This window comes from Schistocerca gregaria, chromosome 4 (genome assembly GCF_023897955.1).
Source record: "Schistocerca gregaria isolate iqSchGreg1 chromosome 4, iqSchGreg1.2, whole genome shotgun sequence".
In the NCBI taxonomy this organism is placed as follows: domain Eukaryota; kingdom Metazoa; phylum Arthropoda; class Insecta; order Orthoptera; family Acrididae; genus Schistocerca; species Schistocerca gregaria.
The window spans coordinates 261,440,722-261,464,341 of record NC_064923.1 but is presented as its reverse complement, the minus strand read 5'-3'; the positions used below and the strand labels follow the sequence as shown (position 1 = coordinate 261,464,341).

The 23,620-nt window shown below is 42.9% G+C and overlaps 1 long non-coding RNA gene across 1 annotated transcript in view; it reads right to left on the bottom strand.

The window, feature by feature from the left end:
- Window positions 1-23,620, bottom strand: part of LOC126267451 (uncharacterized) — a 77,068-nt gene that overhangs the window by 36,454 nt on the left and 16,994 nt on the right. The gene's annotated exons all lie outside the window — the stretch shown is intronic.

Sequence of the window (23,620 nt, the reverse complement as noted above, 5' to 3'; positions counted from 1 at the left end):
GTAGAAATCAAAATCTTCCTTCAATTAAATTTCACAAGAACTAAGTTTAGTTTCAAAGTAATCAGTTTTTCACTGAAGTCTACAGTCAGATATGTGCCAACAATAAGTTTTAGACAAGGTGTGCTTTTCTTGGAATTCTAGAAGTTAGATTTCTCTATACCTTCTCGCAATTGAATTTTGTCACCGCTACGGAAGCTATCAGCTCAAACAGGAAGCACAAAGTTTAGTATCTAATACACAATTTAACATTGGAAACACAATCAGCGTTACAGATCTGCTGTTACTGAAATAAATATAAACAGAAAACTTTCGCTTCTGTTGGCTGGCCGCCGAAAATTATCGTGGAATTGGCGGAAAAATTAGTTCTTGGTCGCCACTGGCTGGTGAACAAACATTCGCGTTTTCTTACGCAGAGAGCTGACGTTGAGGAGATGTTGAGCTTAGGCAGTAAGTGGAAAGACTCATAGGTGTCGATCGAAGAAGGACGCAGAGAACTTAACGATTGCTCGTGCAGATCTGAGATGTGGCAACAATTCTTCGAAGGATAAGAGCTACCTGTTGTTGTTGTAGTCTTTAGTCCTGAGACTGGTTTGATGCAGCTCTATATGCTACTCTATCCTGTGCAAGCTTTATCATCTCCCAGTACCTACTACGATTTTTACCCTCCACGCTGCCCTCTATTGATGATCCTTTGTTGCCTTAGAATATGTCCTACCAACCGATCCCTTCTTCTAGTCAAGTTGTGCCACAAATTTCTCTCCTCCCAAATTCTGTTCAATACCTCCTCATTAGTTATGTAATATACCCATCTAATCTTCAGCATTCTTCTGTAGCACCACATTTCGAAAGCTTCTATTCTCTTCTTGTGCAAACTATTTATCGTCCAAGTTTCACTTCCATACATGGCTACACTCCATACAAATACTTTCAGAAATGACTTCCTGACACTTAAATCTATACTCGATGTTAACAAATTTCTCTTCTTCAGAAACACTTTCCTTCCCATTGCCAGTCTACATTTTATATCCTCTCTACTTCGACCATCATCAGTTATTTTGCTCCCCAAATAGCAAAACTCCTTTACTACTTTAAATGTCTCATTTCCTAATCTAATTCCCTCAGCGTCACCCGTCTTAATTCTACTACATTCCATTATCCTCGTTTTGCTTTTGTTGATGTTCATCTTATATACTCCTCTCAAGACACTGTCCATTCCATTCAACTGCTCTTCCAAGTCCTTTGCTGTCTCTGACAGAATTACAATGTCATCGGCGAACCTCAAAGTTTTTATTTCTTCTCCATGGATTTTAATACCTACTCCGAATTTTTCTTTTGTTTCCTTACTGCTTGCTCAATATACAGATTGAATAACATTGGGGAGAGGCTACAACCCTGTCTTACTCTCTTCCCAACCACTGCTTCCCTTTCACATCCCTCGACTCTTATAACTGCCATCTGGTTTCTGTACAAATTGTAAATAGCCTTTCGCTCCCTGTATTGTACCCCTGCCATCCTTAGAATTTGAAAGAGAGTATTCCAGTCAACATTGTCAAAAGCTTTCTCTAAGTCTACAAATGCTAGAAACGTAGGTTTGCCTTTCCTTAATCTATTTTCTAAGATAAGTTGTACGGTCAGTATTGCCTCACGTGTTCCAACATTTCTATGGAATCCAAACTGATCTTCCCCGAGGTCGGCTTCTACGAGTTTTTCCATTCGTCTGCAAATAATTCTTGTTAGTATTTTGCAGCCGTGGATTATTAAACTGATAGTTCGGTAATTTTCACATCTGTCTTTGGAATTGTTATTATCATATTCTTCTTGAAGTCTGAGGGTATTTCGACTGTCTCATACATCTTGGTCACCAGATGGTAGAGTTTTGTCACGGCTGGCTCTCCCAAGGCTATAAGTAGTTCTAATGGAATGTTGTCTACTCCCGGGACCTTGTTTCGATTTAAGTCTTTCAGTGCTCTGTCAGACTCTTCACGCAGTATCTCATCTCCCATTTCATCTTCATCTACATCCTCTACTTTTTCTATAATATTGTCCTCAAGAACTTTGCTCTTGTATAGACCCTCTATATATTCCTCTATATACTGCTTTCCTTTCTTTGCTTAGAACTGGGTTTCCATCTGAGCACTTGATATTCATGCAAGTGGTTCTCTTTTGTCCAAAGGTCTCTTTAATTTTCCTGTAGGCAGTATCTATCTTACCCCTAGTGATACATGCCTCTACATCCTTTACATTTGACCTTTAGCCATCCTTGCCTAGACATTTTGTACTTCCTGTCGGTCTCATTTTTGAGACGTTTGTATTCCTTTTTGCCTGCTTCATTTACTGCATTTTTGTATTTTCTCCTTTCATCAATTAAATTCAGTATCTCTTCTGGTACCCAAGGCTTTCTATTAGCCCTCGTCTTTTTACCTACTTGATCCTCTGCTGCCTTGACCATTTCATCTCTCAAAGCTACCCATTCTTCTCCTACTGTATTTCTTTCCCCCATTCTTGTCAATCGTTCCCTAATGCTCTCCCTGAAAATCTGTACAACCTCTGGTTTAGTCAGTTTATCTAGGTCCCATCTCCTTAAATTCCCACCTTTTTGCAGTTCCTTCAGTTTTAATCTACAGTTCATAACCAATAGGTTGTGGTCAGGGTCCACATCTGCCCCTGTATATGCCTTACAATTTAAAACCGGGTTCCTAAATCTCAGTCTTACCATTATATAATCTATCTGAAACCTTTCAGTATCTCCAGGTTTCTTGCATGTATACAGCCTTCTTTTACGAATCTTGAACCAAGTGTTAGCTATGATTAAGTTATTCTCTGTGCAGAATTCTGCCAGGCGGCTTCCTCTTTCATTCCTTAGCCCCAATCCATATCCACCTACTACGTTTCCTTCTCTGCCTTTCCTTTTATCGAATTCCAGTCAGCCATGACTATTAAATTTTCGTCTCTCTTCACTATCTGAATAATTTCTTTTATTTCATCATACATTTCATCAATATCTTCGTCATCTGCAGAGTTAGTCGGCATGTAAACTTGTACTACTGTGGTAGGCGTGGGCTTCGCATCTATCTTGGCCACAGTAATGCGTTCACTATGCTGTTCGTAGTAGCTTACCCGCATTCCTATTTTTTTATTCATTATTAAACCTACTCCTGCATTACCCCAATTTGATTTTGTATTTATAACCCTGTATTCACCTAACCAAAGTCTTGTTCCTGCTGCCACGAACTTCACTAATTCTCACTATATCCAGCTTTAACCTATCCATTTCCCTTTTTAAATTTTCTAACATACCTGTCCGATTAAGAGATCTGACATTTCACATTCCGACCCGTAGAACGCCAGTTTTCTTTCTCCTGATAACGACGTCCTCTTGAGTAGTCCCTGCCCGGAGATCCGAATGGGGGACTATTTTACCTCCGGAATATTCTACCCAAGAGGAGGCCATCATCATTTAACCATACAGTAAAGCTGCATGCCCTCGGAAAAAATTACGGCTGTAGTTTCCCCTTGCTTTCAGCCGTTCGCAGTACCAGCACAGCAAGGCCGGTTTGGTTAGAGTTACAAGGCCAGATCAGTCAATCATCCAGGCTGTTGCCCCTGCAACTACTGAAAAGGCTGCTTCCCCCCTTCAGGAACCACACGTTTGTCTGACCCCTCAACAGATACCCCTCCGTTGTGGTTGCACCTACGGTAGGGCTATCTGTATCGCTGAGGCACGCAAGCCTCCCCACCAACGGCAAGGTCCATGGTTCATGGGGAAGGGAGAGCTACCTAGCGATGCGCAATGATAAGATCTCGAGACGCGCGCTTGATTCGGTTTAACATCAGCTGATTCGTTAATTTTTTTCCCAGAATTCGTAAAATGAAGGACGGTTTAGACTATCGCGTGCCTAGGCTAGTTTTACAAGAGCTTCTTCACGCAATGCCGATCAGGTCTTGTGTTGGTTTTCTCGTCACTGAATGTTTTAACCTATTCTATAACATTAACATGACGAATAACGTAAGAATTGACTTTTAGAACTGCCGGAACACACAAACTGTGTGACACTACTTATCTGCGGTGTGACGAATATCTGTTGCTTCAGACATCTCTTATGGATCGTGAATTAATAATTGTGTGCTCCCTTGTCCATATACCAACCACACGTAATTGTTTATTGTTCGATTGCGCAAAGTTCCGTTGTATTAAATTATTTGGTGCCATTCAGTTACCAACATTCAATGCAATTAATAGGGCGAATTTATTTCTCTTAATCAGTAAAGTATGTGCAACGAGTCCAAGGCAATAGCTTAATCTCACAAAAGATATACCGTAGTCACATACAACGGCAGCGATCATCTTTCAGGTTACTTCCCAGGGCTTTAATAACAACACAGGGGCTATTCGAAAAATGGTTCAAATGGCTCTGAGCACTATGGGACTTAACTTCTGGGGTCATCAGTCCCCTAGAACTTAGAACTACTTAAACCTAACTAACCTAAGGACATCACACACATCCATACCCGAGGCAGGATTCGAACCTGCGACCGTAGCGGTCGCGCGGTTCCAGACTGTAGCGCCTAGAACCGCCCAGCCACTCCGGCCGGCGGCTATTCGGTAGGTTGCGAAATAAAAAACCACTGCTAAAATAAAAAAAACGTTTAATTTGCAACAGTTAGCTACACTTTCCAGTTGTATCTTGTATGTTAATCGGTGATCTAGAAACGACGGAGAGGCTCCGTCCCCGCAGTGGTGCACAACCCCACGACGACTACCGTAATCCACTTCACCCCTCCGCCACCCCACACCGAACCCAGGGTTACGGAGTGGTTCGCCCCCCCCCCCTCCCGATGAACCCCCCCCCCCCCCCCCTCCAGGGAACGTCTCACACCAGACGTGTGTAACACCTATGTTTGCGAGGTAGAGTAATGGTGGTGAATGCGTACGTGGAGTACTTGTTTGCGCACCAATCGCCGACATTTAGTAGCTGAGGCGGAATAAGGAGAACCAGCCCGCATTCGCCGAGGCAGAAGGAAAACCGACTAGAAACCATCCACAGACTGGCCGGCTCACTGGACCTCGACACAAGTCCGCCGGGCCGATTCGTTTCGATTTTTCCTTCCATAGCTTCGTGCTAAGGAGATCCTCGTGGATGTGGAACATGTCAATTTTTAAAGCTGAAATAACAATACTAATAGTATGAATATGTACTATACGTCATTTGTTTCTATTAAAAAATTTGTCAGTGGAGTAGAAGGAGTTGGCTCCTTTTAAACTGATCTTTATTTGTAACTAAATTTTTATGTTTGCTGGCAAATTATTGAAGATGAGTGTTCCTGAGTAGTGGACCCCTTTTTGAACTAAAATAAGTGCTTTTAAGTTCTTGTGCAGATAAGTTTTGTTCCTGGTATTGTATGTATGAACTGAGCTGTTTGTTGGAAAAAGAGATATATTATTTAGGACAAATTTCATTAAGGAGTAAATATACTGGGAGGCATTAGTTAGTATACCCAGTTCTTTGAAGAGGTTTCTACAGGACGTCCGTGAATTTACTCCATAAATAATACGTATTACACACTTTTGGACTCTGAAAACTTTTCTTTGACTTGAAGAGCTACTTCAAAATATTATACCATAAGACATTATGGATTGAAAGTAGGCAAAGTATGCAAGCTTTTTCATTTTTATGTCGCCTATGTCCGCTTACACTCGAATTGCAAATACAGATTTGTTAAGGCGTTTCTGCAGTTCTGTGGTGGGCACCAGGCACTCCTTCCCGCTCCGGAAAGCAGTGCTTTAGACCGGTCGGCTAACTGGGCGGGCACACTTTCCAGTTGCTTCTCCACAAACTCGCCAATCCAACTTAGACATCTGCCGTAGCGTTGTATCAACTTTCCAATACTCTCGTCATAGAAGGCAGCCGCCTGTGCCTTCCGCCAATTCTCTACGCTGGTCTACAACTCATTGTCTGTGCCACAATGTTGTCCTCATAGCCAGCGGTTCATGTGAGCAGAGATAAACAACGGAGGGTGTGATGGGAACACTTCTCATCGAAAACGCTGCAGGAGCGTCTTCATTGCCCCTCCCCTGCAGCGTGTGGCCGAGAATTGTCATGAGAGAAGGAACGGCATGACGGTTATGTTATGTAGGCTGTTAGTTAGTTACGTGTTCCATTGATCAATTTCACGGTAACCGCTATAACGTGGAACGTGTGAAGTGCACAAGAAATGCACACATGAATCAAGGTTCTTTTTTATGTTTAAAATTTTTATTGCGTACCCCATTCTCTTAAAAGGCACAAATCATACGAGTACCTATAGATTTATTTATTCCTATTCAAGAATTCATCTATGGTATAGAAGAAGTTGTCAAGAAGTGGCGGGAGGCACTATTTTCTAGGCATCCTTACATGCTCACTGCGCACTCAGAAGCGAAAAGAGAGACGTGACGCGATCGACGAGCATACTAGAGACACTGCCCAACACATCTGTACAAAGCTTCATCGAGTTTTCAGTGTGGTTTCCATTTCATCTACATCTACATTTATACTCCGCAAGCCACCCAACGGTGGGTGGCGGAGGGCACTTTACGTGCCACTGTCATTACCTCCCTTTCCTGTTCCAGTCGCGTATGCTTCGCGGGAAGAATGACTGCCGGAAAGCCTCCGTGCGCGCTCGAATCTCTCTAATTTTACATTCGTGATCTCCTCTGGAAGTATAAGTAGGGGAAAGCAATATATTCGGTACCACATCCAGAAACGCACCCTCTCGAAACCTGGATAGCAAGCTACACCGCGATGCAGAGCGCCTTTCTTGCAGAGTCTGCCACTATCACACTTACCAAATAACCCTGTGACGAAACGCTCCGCTCTTCTTTGGATCTTCTCTATCTCCTTCGTCAGCCCGACCTGCTACGGATCCCACACTGATGAGCAATACTCAAGTATATGTCGAACGAGTGTTTTGTAAGCCACCTCCTTTGTTGATGGACTACATCTTCTATGGACTCTCCCAATGAATCTCAACCTGGTACCCGCCTTACCAATAATTAATTTTATATGATGATTCCACTTCAAATCGTTCCGCACGCACACTTGTAGATATTTTACAGAAGTAACTGCTACCAGCGTTTGTTCCGCTATCAATAATCATACAATAAAGGATCCTTCTTTCTATGTATTCGCAATACATTACATTTGTCTATGTTAAGGGCCAGTTGCCACTCCCTGCACCAAGTGCCTATCCGCAGCAGATCTTCCTGCATTTCGCTACAATTTTCTAATGCTGCAACTTCTTTGTATACTACAGCATCATCCGCGAAAAGCCGCATGGAACTTCCGACACTATCTACTAGGTCATTTATATATATTGTGAAAAGCAAAAACGTCTGTAGACGTCTCTCCATTGAGAACAACACGCTGTGTTCTGTTTGCCAAAAACTTCAATCCAGCCACACAGCTGGTCTGATATTCCGTAGCCTCTTACTTTGTTTATCAGGCGACGGTGGGAACTGTATCGAACGCCTTCCGGAAGTCAAGAAAAATGGCATCTACCTGGGAGCCTGTATCTAATATTTTCTGGGTCTCATGAGCAAATAAAGCGAGTTGGGTCTCACACGATCGCTGTTGATTCCTACAGAGTAGATTCTGCGTTTTCAGAAACGATGTGATACGCGAGCAAAAAACATGTTCTAAAATTCTACAACAGATCGACGTCAGAGATATAGGTCTATAGTTTGGCGCATCTGCTCGACGGCCCTTCGTGAAAACTGGGACTACCTTTGCTCTTTTCCAATCATTTGGAACCTTCCGTTCCGCTAGAGACTTGCGGTACACGGCTGATTGAAGGGGGGCAAGTTCTTTCGCGTACTCTGTGTAGAATCGAATTGGTATCCCTCCAGGTCCAGTGGACTTTCCTCTGTTGAGTGATTTCAGTTGCTTTTCTATTCCTTGGACACTTATTTGGATGTCAGCCATTTTTTCGTTTGTGCGAGGATTTAGAGAAGGAACTGCAGTGCGGTCTTCCTCTGTGAAATAGCTTTGGAAAAGGGTGTTTAGTATTTCAGCTTTACGCGTGTCATCCTCTGTTTCAATGCCATCATCATCCCGAAGTGCCTGGATATGCTGTTTCGAGCCACTTACTGATTTAACGTAAGATCAGAACTTCCTAGGATTTTCTGTCAAGCCGGTACATAGAATTTTACTTTCGAATTCACTGAACGCTTCACGCATAGACCTCCTTACGCTAACTTTGACATCGTTTGGCTGCGTTTAAACTTGCAGTGAAGCTCTCTTTGCTTTCGCACTAGTTTCCTAACTTTGTTGTTGAACCACGGTGGTTTTTTCCCGCCCCTCGCAGTTTTACTCGGCACGTACCTGTCTAAAACGCATTTTACGATTGCCTTGAACTTTTTCCATAAACACTCAACATTGTCAGTGTCGGAACAGAAATTTTCGTTTTGATCTGTTAGGTAGTCTGAAATCTGCCTTCTATTACTCTTGTTGAACAGATAGACCATCCCCCTTTTTTTATATTCCTATTAACTTCCATATTCAGGGATGCTGCAACGGTCTTATGATCACTGATTCCCTGTTCTGCGCTTACAGAGTCGAAAAGTTCGGGTCTGTTTGTTATCAGTAGGTCCAAGAAGTTATCTCCACGAGTCGCTTCTCTGTTTAATTGCTCGAGGTAATTTTCGGATAGTGCACTCAGTATAATGTCACTCGATGCTCTGTCCCTACCACCCGTCCTAAACATCTGAGTGTCCCAGTCTATATCTGGTAAATTGAAATCTCCACCTAAGACTATAACATGCTGAGAAAATTTATGTGAAATGTATTCCAAATTTTCTCTCATTTGTTCTGCCACTAATGCTGCTGAGTCGGGAGGTCAGTAAAAGGAGCCAATTATTAACCTAGCTCGGTTGTTGAGTGTAACCTCCACCCATAATAATTCACAGGAACTATTCACTTCTACTTCACTACAGGATAACCTACTACTAACAGTGACAAACACGCCACCACCAGTTGCATGCAATCTTTCCTTTCCAAACACCGTCTGTGCCTTTGTAAAAATTTCGGCAGAATTTATCTCTGGCTTCAGCCAGCTTTCCGTACCTATAAAGATTTCAGCTTCGGTGCTTTTTATCAGCGCTTGAAGTTCCGGTACTTGACCAATGCAGCTTCGACAGTTTACAATTACAATACCGATTGCTGCTTGGTACCGCCATGTCCTGACTGTGCCCTGCACCCTTTGAGGCTGTTGGCCTTTCTGTACTTGCCCGAGGCCATCTAACCTAAAAAACAGCCCAGTCCAAGCCACACAACCGCTGCTACCCGTGTAGTCGCCTGCTGTGTGTAGTGGACTCCTGACCTATCCAGCGGAACCCGAAACCCCACCACCCTATGGCGCTCTCGATCGGACCTTTCTTTCAGGACAGCCCTCGTATTTTTCCCCCACTACGGATAACTTTTACGTGGCGACCGCTCAAATGACCTTAGGGCGGTCATTTCTTGATTCATTCGCAGTCATGCAATAACATACATATATGTCGGTAAATATTATTATCATAAACTATCAGAAAGCTTTTAAAGGTTCAGAAATGTGCCCCATCAGTCCAAAAAGCTTTGAAACGGGAGTAATAAGAATATAGAAAAATTAAGATGGTGGCTTTAAAAATTCTTTCTTTGAGATATTGTTCAACTCGCACGTCGCATTTGCATCTTCCTAAATGTTGGTGCACCATCGTAAACCCGTCCCGCTCTTTATCATTTTGTGATAAGTTCATGCTCATAACACTAGGTCTCCTCGCCTGTGGTGATTTTTTCCAGAAAAGAACTGTCTGCGTTTTTCGTTTCAACCAATTGCGGCAGTCGTCTACACGTCCTTGTTTCTGTGCGGAAGTCAAGGTGTGTGGGGATAACTTTGCACAAACTTTTCTCTTCATCAAAACATTCTGGAAAATGACTTAAACACTTGATTTGGAGGCGTTTATGACTTGCAATTTCTGACAACACGTTGACACATTACTGCCACACATCCACCACTTAACACAGCCTTCTTACAACAGACGGGGCGAATGCCCGTCGTTTTGTTAGTTCAGGCTGCCACCGTACTTACTGTGCTAGCGTCGGTTATATGCCGAGAACAAAATCAGTCTCCGAACTTTTTGCACAGTTGCGTATACAAATTTTAGCAAAGCGAGTCCACGTACATGCCACCTTCAGCTAGCACCTAGTGGTAACAATACGATAGCGCCGGGAACCAGGAAATTCCCCGCAGGTGTTAGATCTTCGTTTCTTGGGCTTTCTTTCCGGTATTACGCGACATGACTGCGTTGCCGGCAGCACTTTGTGAGCGTCACCGCCTAGCGCCGAAGGCCTTGCAGCGGAGTACGTTACTCTTGTGCCCACGGCTGTGACTTTCGTTCCGTCCTGTCCCTTCTACTTTAGTGTTCCATACCCGCACTTCGTTGGCCGTTCGTCACTTCAGCAAGAGTTTCTACTCGTCAAATGGTTCACACATACTGTCGTTTGAAGCAAACGAGGCTATCACCGACCGCAGAGCATAATAAGGAAGGCAGCGTTTGCTCCGGAGGTATTTAACGTCGCAGTGAATTTTACGACGAGGACGATTGCATCTAGTGCTAGTTCCGGGAAAAGAACACGACAGTGGCTGCAAAAGTTCTACAACCCTCCATTACACTTCCGGTTAGTTAAGGCTGAAGAGGACCGCGTTCCTAAAGTTCCCTGCTGCGCTGAAAACGCGCCCACGTACACTGCAAAGAATAAATGAATCCGTGAAATGTGGGTGCAGCTGTAACCGAACCACTAATTATGTTACTTAAAAACCGTCTTGATTGCAATTTTTTTTATTCATATGACCGGTTTCGGTTCATGACGTAGCATGTGAAAATCGCTGGATTTGGACGGGTTACTCCTGTAACTGAAATATCAGATCAGAAGATAGTTCTGAATGAACCGAAACCGGTCATATGAATTGCAATCAAGACAGTTTTTAAGTAACATTATAAAATCACTGATTGCTGTTATCCCATAAGACATTATGTCTGTTTTTGCAAAGAACCACTAATTCTCTGTACTTGCAGCAATGACGGTTAAGGTTAGGTGAATATAAAATTTCACTGCGTGAAATTACAGCAGTTAGTTAAATTTGGAAAACGTTATGAGCTTAGTTAATGAATTGAAGAAAATTAACGGTCACCAGGTCAGTGTGTGAGCAAAATTATAATCACTGTCTGTAAGAATGTCTTATTTTGTTGTAAGGTGAAAACAGCACAAAACTGGTAAATATTGCTCTAGTGTGAGTTCAGATGCATATGTCACGGCCAATAAATACCTTTCAGTTAGGTAGCAACTCAAGGAAATCAATAAGCGATAATCAAAAAACAACAAAATCTCATCTCTAGTATGTTTGCAAATGCAAAAATTCGTCAAGTCGCTGACTGTAATTCTTAGTCTCTTTACTTTTGCTCACAAAGTTATTTAAGTTTATTCTTTACTGAATGCTGTCACTGAGCTTAAAATGAATCGTAATGTTATAGCGTCATTCAATAATTACTTTCCTGTGAGTTACAGTTACGTAATTTGCAAAGTCAAAATTTCAGTTGTAAAAGAAGGTTTATTTATTTATTTATGCATTTATTTTACCTGGCAAGATTAGGGCCTTCAGGCCCTCTCTTACACCTAACCAGGCATACTCAGATTGAACGAGTTACAGTTTCTAAATAACATTAAGGACATTTAACGTATTATGCAGTATTGATGTTAAACAAAAAAATTGAGATTATAACAGTAGTACAATGATAATTATAACAATAAAAATAATTATAACAATCAAGAATAATAATGATAATAATAATGATAATAATAATAATAATAATGATAGTGACTATGTATATGAAAGTAAACGTACTTTTCTTTTGTGAATGTCAGTCCCATTGTTAGTTGGGAATTTTCTCGTTATATTCTTGCAGCTTGTGAGTTATTCTCATCGAGCAGAGACATAAGACGATAGAATGGGGTGAAAGAGATATATAAGAGATAGATAGGTTAGAGGAAGAGAAAAAGAATGGTAAAATTCGAAGCTGTGATGGAGAGGAGAAAGAAAGAGATGGGAGGGGCACAACAATGGTGGCTATACCGTTCCTAATATGTAAGTTTTGAGTTCCCTCTTGAATGTTGAGTAGTTCTGGATAAGACGCAGATCACAGGGGAGTGCGTTCCATAGTCGTATGGCTGAGATGGAGAATGACACGGAGAAAGATTTTGTGTTATGTAAAGGTACAGCCAAGATGATAGACGTATCCGATCTTGTATTGCGATTGTGGAATGATGATAGGTGTTTAATGTGAGAAGATAAGTATTGGGGTCTAAGAAATCGATGAAGTAAGCACATCGTGTGGAGATCGCGTGCCTTATGTGGGCGTATCCAACCTAGCTGGGAGTATGAAGGACTGATATGATCATACAACCGAATATTGCACACGTATCTAACGCAAGCATTCATCACTAGCTCGAGGCATCTAGAATTTTCACTATTTGTGCCGTGTTGAACTACATCGCAGTAGTAAAGATTAGGCAAGACTAGTGTTTGGACTAATTTTTGTTTAACATGGGTTGGAAATATTTTTCTAAATTTTTGAATTGCATGTAGGGAGGAGAGCGATTTCCGGCAAGCTGTTACTGTTTGTTCTTCCCAGTTTAGGTGTTCATCCAAGATTATTCCAAGGTCTTTTACTGTTTTTTGGTATGGTAGTTGGGCACCATTGAGGAGTATTTTAGGGACCGTTTCGCGAAAGTACCGGCTGATTAACTTTGGATGAGATATAAGTGTGACCTGGGATTTCTTGGGGTTTAGTTTCAGACCTAGGTTCTGTGCCCATCGAGAAACAGAGCAAAGATCTGCGTTCATACTCGCTACTGCGCCAGCAATCTTTTGGGGGCTTGCACTTATATACAGTTGGATGTCGTCAGCATATAGATGGTAGCTGCAGGAGTGAATCACTGAAGAAATATCATTAATGTACAGTGAGAAGAGTAGTGGACGAAGGACGGAGCATTGGGGAACTCCAGAGTGCACGCTTTTCCATGATGACTTTTCCGACCCACAAACGACTTGTTGACTTCTGTTTTTGAGGTAGCTGTCGAACCAGTGTATTTCGCTGATTGAGAAATTCAGCTGTTTCATTTTAATTAGTAATATATCGAAGTCAACTGTGTCAAAAGCCTTGCTAAAGTCAAGCAGTGTTAGGATAGTAGCTTCACGTCTGTCCATAGCATGTTTAATGCCATCAGTTACTTTGATTAATGCAGTTGCTGTACTATGGTGCTTTCGAAAGCCTGACTGATATTCGTCATGGATGTTATGAGTTTTGAGGTAATCCGTCAGCTGTTCATGGACGATGTATTCTAGGGCTTTAGATATTGCAGGTAGTATGCTGATCGGCCTGTAGTCACCTGGCGACTTAGGGTTGTCAGTCTTGGGTATAGGCTGGATTAAACTTTGCTTCCACTCAGTAGGATATTACTACTGACAAGAGACAGGTTGAAGATGTCTGTCATAACTGGAATAATAGTGTCTACGACGTTTTTAATCATGCCAATGCTCACTCCATCATTTCCTACTGCTTCGGAAGAGATTCTCATAATTTCCTTGTGTACTGTGCCGGTAGTGACATGTTTTAGGAAAAACTTGTCTCTCGAGAGATTGATATCTTGGGGCTGGTAATTTGTCGCTGCGTGGCAGATTACAGCTGTTGAGAAGAAATCGTTTAATTCTTCTGCAGACGCTTGATAAACAGCGTCATATCTTCGCTTCCCTATACCGAAACTGCGCAGCTTTTTCCACAGTGCAGCAGGTTTTGATATGCCGCGTACGACAGAGCGGGCATGTCTGATTTTGGCATTCCTCACGCTTTGCTTCGTTCTGTTTCGGAGTTTCCTATAAGCTTCGTACGCCTCGGGAGTTGGGTTACGCTTGAAGGCCCTGTGTGCAGCATCACGTTTATTCATTAACTGGCGTAATGCGGTGGTGAGCCACGGAGCAGGAGCTCTCTTTACCTTGACAGTGTGTTGAGGAGCATGTTTATCATACAGTGCAATAATTTTGCTACATAATTGCCAAATTTTTCCGTCTAAAGTCGGTTCATTGCTTATATCATGCCAAGGGATGTCTGAGCAATCCTTTTGATGAGCGTCATGTTTAACATTTTTTAAGTTTCTGTAGGTTACCAGGTGAGGTTTTTCTTTGGTAGTATGCACTGAGTAATTTAAGAATATCACGTCATGAGCAGAGAGTCCCGGAGCGGATGTCTGATTGGCGCGGATTATTTTATCTGGTCGCTTTGTTGCTATTATATCTATGAGTGTGTGGCTGTGTGGCGTGTGATGAGTTGGGTCCAGCGGTGTTAAACTCATATCATTGGAGTGGAACAGTCGCCTTAGTTTTTCGGCAGAGGGAGATTTTAACTGTAAGTCAATGTTTGTGTCGCCCATAATGATTATGTATTGTCGCGAGTGAGGACAGGGCAGACTGAAGGAGGACATGGCACCGACGTTTGGAGGTTTATAGATTACTCCAATTAGCAGTTTCTGATTTGATGTATTTATTTCGAAAAACAATAACTCTGCTTCTCCTTCGCCCTTTGCATCCGATGTGCATAGTACAGTAGGTGTCAGATCAGAGCGAACATAGGCACCCACACCACCCCCGCGTCGTGTTTCACGATCTGCCCTTTGGAGAGAGTAACCAGCGATTCGGATAGCGTCGGAAGAAATGTTTGGTTTCAACCAAGTTTCAGAGACGAGGATAATGTGGAACAGCGATTGGCAGAACAGGTCACAGAACCCGTCGAAGTGAGCCGTTAGCCACTGCGCGTTCGTGATACGATTTTACTAACTCATTGCTTTCTTGTAACTTCAACTTTCATTACTATTCATTAACAATTGCAGTTAATCAGTTTGGCAATTATTACTATAATTTGCTCGAGATGTTAACATCCACTTCTGACTGCAGTTGCATAAGAATGAGAACTTATTTATCCATGAAAAACCACAGAAAATATTTTTTACTGAATTTTACTTTGTTAAGTACCATCTCTGAAAGTACTGCTTACTAGACTTGAGCACCTCTGTTAATTTTAGTCTTGTAAATTATTGAATTTTTAATTTCTATTATTTGTTTCATAAATCACTGCAATAGCTTCTCAATCGTTAGAACTTTCTAGGATCATCAATAATGGATAGGATGGCTTCTACTTCAGAATGTTGCCTTACGTAAAATTGACAGTCATCAATTGGAGTAACTCGGTATTATTCAAACACAAAAATGAATACGAAGCTGGCTAGTCTGACCAAGTAATAAGTTGGAGCTTACTTCAGGCTGAGACGTCGTCGGTGCAATGCAAGGCATTGTTTGTTGACAATGAGTGGCACAGGCTCTTCTTCTTCTAGCTCTGTAGCAAATTATTCTTCATGTTAATTAGCATGCTCTTGCAGTAATTGTACTGCGCCCACTAAATGCCATATATTTCTCTTGTCCACGTCAAATATTCGCCGAGCCATTACATACTTTAGCACTACTGCAATGCCACCATTTCTCAACACAAGAGTCGCAGCGTGGGTAGACTTGACTATCTCTCTCAACAGACTTCTACGTCCTGCTCTGCACTAAACAGACAAATTTTCAGACATGAAGAAGTAAATAAAAAATAATTATTTTATGTAAAGAACTCTTACGTTAAACTGATACGTTCCACATCATTACGAAATGTCTTATTCGTGATCTATGCAACAAGGAGTAATGAATGTATATATGTATGAACTGCTGGAGCGCTTGCACGCCCAGCGGTAATGTAACAGCCAGTTCACATGCAGTTCACCATATTCTCTGACAGTATCGCATGATCATAACTAAGGCAGCGTGTCTACTTACAACTACACTCATGCTCAAAAATTAAGGATAATTGCAGAATGTGGTGCCACACAACCTGGCACTACACAAAACTGGCGCTAATAGCATAAGCACATAGGGAACACACACGACACAGATCTGAAAGTCCACGGTATTGGTGTTAAGCTGAGAAAACCGTCCCGAAACACATGTGCTACAAAACGTCACTGTTTCCTGCTCATGTAGCCTGACATCAATATGGAATATGATCACCATGCACACGTATACAGGCTGCACAATAGGTTGGCATACTTTGGATCAGGAGGTCGAGTAGCTGCTGGGGTATAGCCTCCTATTCTTGCACCAGTGCCTGTCGCAGCTCCTGAAGTGTTGTAGGGGTTTGAAGACGTGCCGCGATACGTCGACCGAGAGCATCCCAGATGTGCTCGATGGGGTTTAGATCTGGAGAACAGGCAGGCAACTCCATTCGCCTGATATCTTCTGTTTCAAGGTGCTCCTCTACGATGGCAGCTCGGTGGGGCCGTGTGTTGTCATCCATCAGGAGGAAGGTGGGACCCACTGCACCCCTGAAAAGGCGGACATACTGGTGCAAAATATCGTCCCGGTACACCTGACCTGTTTTAGTTCTTCTGTCAAAGACATGCAGGGGTGGTACTCCTGTCGTCATGGTTTGGGAAGCCGTGTAGTATGACTTCAGTCACGGCTGGTAGTGACTGAAGGAACTCTGATGGTACATCGGTATTTCACGGACATTCTGCGCCAACATGTGTTACCTCTCGTGCCATTTTTCAACAAGGTAATGGTTGTCCACACGTCACCTATGTGTCTATAATCTGCGTGGCGTTAAAGTGCTCCCGTGATCAGCAAGACCCTGAGAGTGTCCAGCAAGTTAGCGATTTTGGTCTGTAATTTTGCGGGTCCATTCTTGTACGCTTCTTATATACTCGTGTCACCTGTGCTTTTCTCCAGTCGCTTGTGACTCTGTGCTTGGTGAGAGATTCATGATAAATGAGAGCTAGGTAACGGGCCAATTTCGTAGAGTGTACTTTGTAAAATCGAACTGGGATTTCATCCGGATCTGGTGATTTATTTACTTTCAAATCTTTCAGTTGCTTCTCTACGTCAGGTATGCTTATTACTATGTCGTCCATACGGGAGTCTGTCCGATGGCCAAATGACGGAATGTTTGTACGATTCTCCTGTGTGAACGATTTCTTCAACGTGAATTCGTCATCTCATATGGGGAAGCATTCTGTACACAACGCAATCACATCTAGTTCTCATAATTTGGACCGCAGGCCTTACGTTTCACGCTTTTGAGTCCCATGGCTATGCGCTATCTTTGAAGTTTCCATGACGTTTTCTTTCAACAACATATCGCAAGATGGCATGTTGTCAGAGTTGTCCTGATTCAGAGGAATTTCAACTGTAGCCGTGGCCACCACGCCGTCCTCATCTCCCGTCACTGGGAAACATCTGGTCATGGTGAATCGTACCTGTTGGAAAATCATGTCTGTGGAACATCATTATGTCAATTTAATTTGGTACATTATTATATGAACTTAACTTATGTCGCCACCTGAATGAACCTACCAGTTAACTACACTGTACATTTGTTTCGAGATGTTTAGTGAATATGCCTCAGTTCAGGAAACATAATGAAATCTTAGTGTAGATAGATAACTTGTTCATTAATTCGGAGTGGGGGTGGGGTGGGGAGGGGAGAGAGGAAGAATCAGTTTTGGGAAAACGCTCTTAAAATATGCTAATAATCACACACATGTGATTTAAGCTGGGCTAGAAGAGGGTAGACAGGAATTGGATAAACAGCAGATGAGTTTTTAAACATCAGGAATGCAAAATTTCTAGTGAAACTCATGGAAATGAATACATGACTAATACGGTCATTTGAAAATCGGCAGTGCGGTGAGACAGAAGAATTACGCACGCTCTTATTCAGAGTAGAGAAAGAAGTTATTCAATAATTCAACGAGGAAACAAGATCTAAATTGGTTTAGAGAGAGACTAGCCTCGATGGTCGCGTGTTTTAACACAAAATTACTCCGAAATTTATAGAAAAATATAGCGTGGTTCAGTTAAGAAAACAAGATGTAGTAACTACGTCCTGTAAACAATCCTTCCTAAGGTGGGAGCCGCCGTACACCAGTAGTAATAACGTGGATTTCCACTACAGAGGAATATCGATTAAATGTGAAAATGACGACAAGAAGAGAGCACGAAATCAAACTACAGTACACGAGAATTTATTTAAAAAAGAAAAACTGGTTCATAGATGAGTGTAGAATACTAAAAGTGCAATATTACTAACAGGCACGTGGCAAAGCCTACTCAACCAAATGACAAAGGAAACTCACTCAAATCTCCACAAATATAGTGGGCTTTCTTTTAATATGACTACCGAATGGTAAAACCATGTGCACTGCTCATAAGCAGTTCCACGATTTATTCCGGAAAATAATCACACTCAAGGATCTGCGTAGCCTCATGCCCCTCAGCCACGAAGTTACAGAGCACAGAGAAAAACTAGTACAAATACGAAACTCGCGAAATTACTCTCAGCTCCAACATATACGAAGTCTCTGAAACCTACTAAGAAATAAATTGGAGGCTCAGCTAAGTAGAACTTGCATATAGACAAAATTACAAGACGAAGGGCTAAAACTAGATGTTACCTCTCCGAAGATTCGAAGGGCAGTGAGGCTGCTCGTCACTCACCTAGAGTCCTTACCGCAGACTGGAAACCTACGCACAGACAATACTCACGTTCTCCCTGTGCCAACTTCAACAAAAGCGACGGATCGTCGCTCGCCGGTGTCTCTCTGACCAAGAAAAGTTCCTCTTGGCTTTACGCAATAGTTGGCTAAACTGCTCGTATACTCAGAGGAACCTTACGCCGAGCCCAAGTACATATAGACACTCCAGCAGACACAAACACGCTTTCAAGCAGGCCACCAGGGGGATCGATCAAGGAAAAACATAGGGCAAAACGCAGATACTTTGACGATTGCTTTCCTGTAAAAAAAATTAAAAAAAATTTAAAAAAAGCTTTTAATTACTGTATAGCTAATGTGGAAAATAATTTAGATAGGAAATCAGTTCAGATGTGGTAATTTAGTGTTGAAATATCACTATGCCTGCCAGATATATCACCCAGTTGATCGTCTTTCCCTCAGTTTGAATTTATAAGAGCACCGACACGTAAGAGATGCTGTTAAAAATTGTAAAAATGGAAATCAACCCTGGAAGTCAATGAAGCAACTTACATAGTCATGCTTCAGTGGGCTACCGAGAGACTGTCAAACCACCGCTCGCCAGCCACTGAGGCTGGGCAAGTCTAGCATACAGTAGAATCAGGACGGCATGACGTACTCGTATCTGTCATCCAAGCTCAGTTCGACTCGATGCCGAAGCAGATTAGAGCCATGAATGACTCTAGAGCCGCCCACTCTGTGCGCAAAATGTCTCACCCTGTACACCAACAAATCACCACCGATATTAGTAACGTGTTCTCCATCCTACACAGCCGGGGAAAACAACGTCCTAAATGACAAGGTCATTATATTGACGAATGAGCTGATGGTCACAGTAAAGGGCCCCAAAACAGGCGCATCATTGCACGGTCCGTCCCCCCTCTGCCTAGGGCATCGTACGACGGATTGTCTCAAGCATCTAGCGCCCTTTGTTGCAATTCGGCAGTGTTTCTTGCAGACCCAGAAGAACGAGTAAGTTCCCGCTATATCATGTCCTTTAAGTGGTATGGAAGTGAAACATGGACGATAACTAGTTTGGACAAGAAGAGAATAGAAGCTTTCGAAATGTGGTGCTACAGAAGAATACTGAAGATAAGGTGGATAGATCACGTAACTAATGAGGAGGTATTGAATAGGATTGGGGAGAATAGAAGTTTGTGGCACAACTTGACTAGAAGAAGGGATCGGTTGGTAGGACATGTTTTGAGGCATCAAGGGATCACAAATTTAGCGTTGGAGGGCAGCGTGGAGGGTAAAAATCGTAGAGGGAGTACACTAAGCAGATTCAGAAGGATGTAGGTTGCAGTAGGTACTGGGAGATGAAGCAGCTTGCACAGGATAGAGTAGCATGGAGAGCTGCATCAAACCAGTCTCAGGACTGAAGACAACAACAACAACAAGTGGCAACTGACGAGAGATCTGATGATCTTCCTGGTCATCGGGGTTGTTGTACACCACGAAGAGCACTTTGTGTCACAGCAGCCGTATGTGGAAGTGCATTGTCCTGCTGAAAAAACACACCACCTTCCTGATGCAGAAATTGCAGTAGCATTGGAATAACAACTTGCGCGATATAGCGGGCACTGGCTAGTTTACGCGGGAGAAACACCGAATGTGACGACAGTTGTAGATGGTGCCTCCTCTCCCCCGCCTCTCCCTCAACCATGAAGACTGGAGTGGGACCTTTGTGTTGTGGACGAATTCACTCTGGGAAAGGCAAGTCACCAAGTAAGAGGGTTGTCCAGAAAGTAAGTTCCGGTCGATCGCGAAATGGAAACCACAGTGAAAACCAGAAACGTTTTATTTGCGACAGTTAGGTACACCTTCTATTTACTTCTCTACATAGTCGCCGTTCCAACTTCGAGTTTTGTCGTAGTATTGTACCAACTTTCCGATATCCTCATCATAGAAAGCAGCCGCCTGTGCTTTCGGCCAGTTATCTGCATTGGTCTGCACCTCGTTGACTGGAAAAATTTTGTCTTCATAGCCAGCGGCTTTCGTGAGCACAGATGAGACTCAGGGGGAGCCAATTACGGACTGTATTGTGGGTGATCAAACACTTCTCATCGGAAACGCTGCAGGACGTGTTCATTGCCTCTGCAGTGTGCGGGCGAGAACTGGCATGAAGAAGGAACTGCTCGACAGTTGTGTTATGTGGGCTGCATGACACAGGCGAAATCTCTAACCAGGCCCTCATACTTGGTGGCAGACGCTATTCGCTACACATCTTTACGTGCTCACTGTTCACTCAGAACTGAAAAGAGCGACGCGACACGCTCGACGGGCATATTAGAGACACTGGCCAGCACATCTGTGCAAATCTTTATCGGACTTTCCCAGTGGTTTGCATTTCGTGGCCGATCGGAACTTACTTTCTGGACAATCCTCGTAAATGCCATACACGGTTACGTCCATCATTCCCGTGCAGACAAAACGCACTCACAGAGCACTATTCCTCACTCCAATCAAGACTTTCACAACACTAGAGTAGCCTCTCTCGGTGATGATGTGGTGTCAATGGTACTCTAGCCAGAGGCACATGTTATCTTGTTCCAGCTGCTAGCAGTCGGTTCCCAGTGGCCCCTAACGACACAGCAGGTGCAATATGTGTCTGGATTTCGTCTGTGGAAAATGGTCGGTCTTGACGTGTGTTTGTACTACGCATATGTTCAGATCCTGGCCTACAGGAGTGGAAATGTTCCACAGACCACTGCTGAGGGCAGCGTCAGAGCACTGATACACTGTACCCAACGAGTGTAGCAATCTATTGAGCTTCCCGCAGCTCAACAGTGCTACCCCGCTCAGTTGGCTCAAGTTGTTCAACAGGAGCACGTACGGAGTGTCCAGATTATAAGCAAAATTGCGATCATGCCTAGTCGTGCAACGGTAACGGTCTGCAGTGTGCTGAGCCTGCGCCTCTGTACAACAACTCAACCAATGACTTAAAAGAAGCCGATTTTTAACTTCATGTAGCTAAATGCTTATCACGTGTATGAATGATAAGATTCTTTCTTCCCCGACCTAGTCTCCTGTTTGGCAGCATAATTAACTTGTTACCAGCAACCATTAGAGACGAAGCACAAGAATAGACAGGAACATGATAGAGAAAGGAACCTGCCCTATTCAGTTCGAAGGATCCATGCCGACATTCACAGGGTAACTAAGCTAAACCTTTACCTGGATGGCTGGACATGGACTTGAACCTGTTCCTACCGAATGCGATTCCTGGCCCATAACGACAGCCTTACATCGCTCGGTATCCCGTTACACTTTAATTATTGACAGCAACATCAAAAAATCACGAAAGCTTTTGATGTTTAATTCTAGTTCCTAGGTTGTGTTAAGTGCAAGCAATGTGTGATGTGGCGAAATCTTAGCTTCACCCCTGTGCCTACACGTATCACTTTTTAGAGTTCTTACGTCGGTACACCAGATCATTACGTTACATTAGGCTCAGTAAAGATCCAATGAACTGTAAGCCACCTCATCATATACATTACATTGATCGATTCAACAACCGAACAGAACATATAGAATTGCATGACTGGCTTCAAACAAATAGCGGAGTTTTCGATTCGAAGGATCCAGATACAGTGGAGATTCACCGACTGAAAAATTTCAAATACATCGGCAGTTAATCGAATTATTCACTTTTACAGCGAGTGTGAGACACGAATATATGCGATATAAGTGAAATTCTATATTGCCAAGAAGTCAAATTTCATTCCGCAAAAATAATTAAGAAATCGCCGTATATATAAGATCAGATGTAACTTGAATATGTCATACTAGTGTATTTAATGACACTTCGTTTCGTTAAGTTTATTTGGCAGGATGTGCAAAGAGCAGCATCCAGTGCCAAAAGCAGTAAAACAACGCAGAAAATAGTATTATGAAAGTCAGACATATTAGACAAACCATCGGTATTGTTGACGTGTGTCGATGTATGAGTACCGGAATTATTTCTACAGATGTCGACGTATCCAATATATCGTTACCGTCTCTATGTCTTGCAGATAGATGTTCAGTGGGTGCCATGTCAGGCGAATATGCCGGCTAAGAAAGTAATCGTACTTGACGTTCTTCGAAGAGTTCTTACACATCCTCGCCTGCATTGCCCTGCAGGAATATGGGCTTATATAGGCAAAGAAATCGCATCTTTCATCGGTTGTCTCCCTAAATCACTACACTGGCACTTGTCCGTTGCGCCGATGTAGGCTGGCTGCCTGTGGCTTCCGCGGTGACGCCTAACATGTATGCAACCACCGCGGTAAGATGAGTTGCGTAGGAACGGCTGTAACGTACTAGGGCGTGCTGTTTCAGTAATGCCTCCGAATTTTCCATGTGAAAACTCTTAAAGGTTTTTTAAAACAAACAGACTTTATTAACATTCTACATCTTTATTCTTCATGGCTACAGATCTTTCTTTCTTAACATAGTCAATCTCTCCCAACAAGAGACCAGTCTGTTGACCCGTTCACAGTAGAACGTTTAATTTAGTTGACGGAGCTACAATCTCACCTCTGCTTGTACCGTTTTATCACTGTCAAAGTGAAGTCCTCGAAAGTGGCTTATTAAGTCCTGGAAACAGACGAAAATCGTATGTGGCCCAACCGGGACTGTAAGGAGGATGATCGATGACAGTGGAGCCAAGGCGTCGGATTGCTGCAGATGTCGCAATGGCATTGTCATGATGAAGGTGGGGGTGCTCTCTATGTGCGGACGAATTCTTCAAGTTCGTGTTTTCAGATTTCTGAGCATCTCGTAGAAGTACCTTCTAGAGCTATGGGGGTGCCTTTGTGCACGAATTCCAAATGCACCACACCTTGAACATCCCAGAATACTATGAGCATGACTTTGCCTGCCCATGACCTGGTCTTGAACCGGTGACACTTTGTGGTGGAACGCCATTGATGCTCTATAGCTTTCGG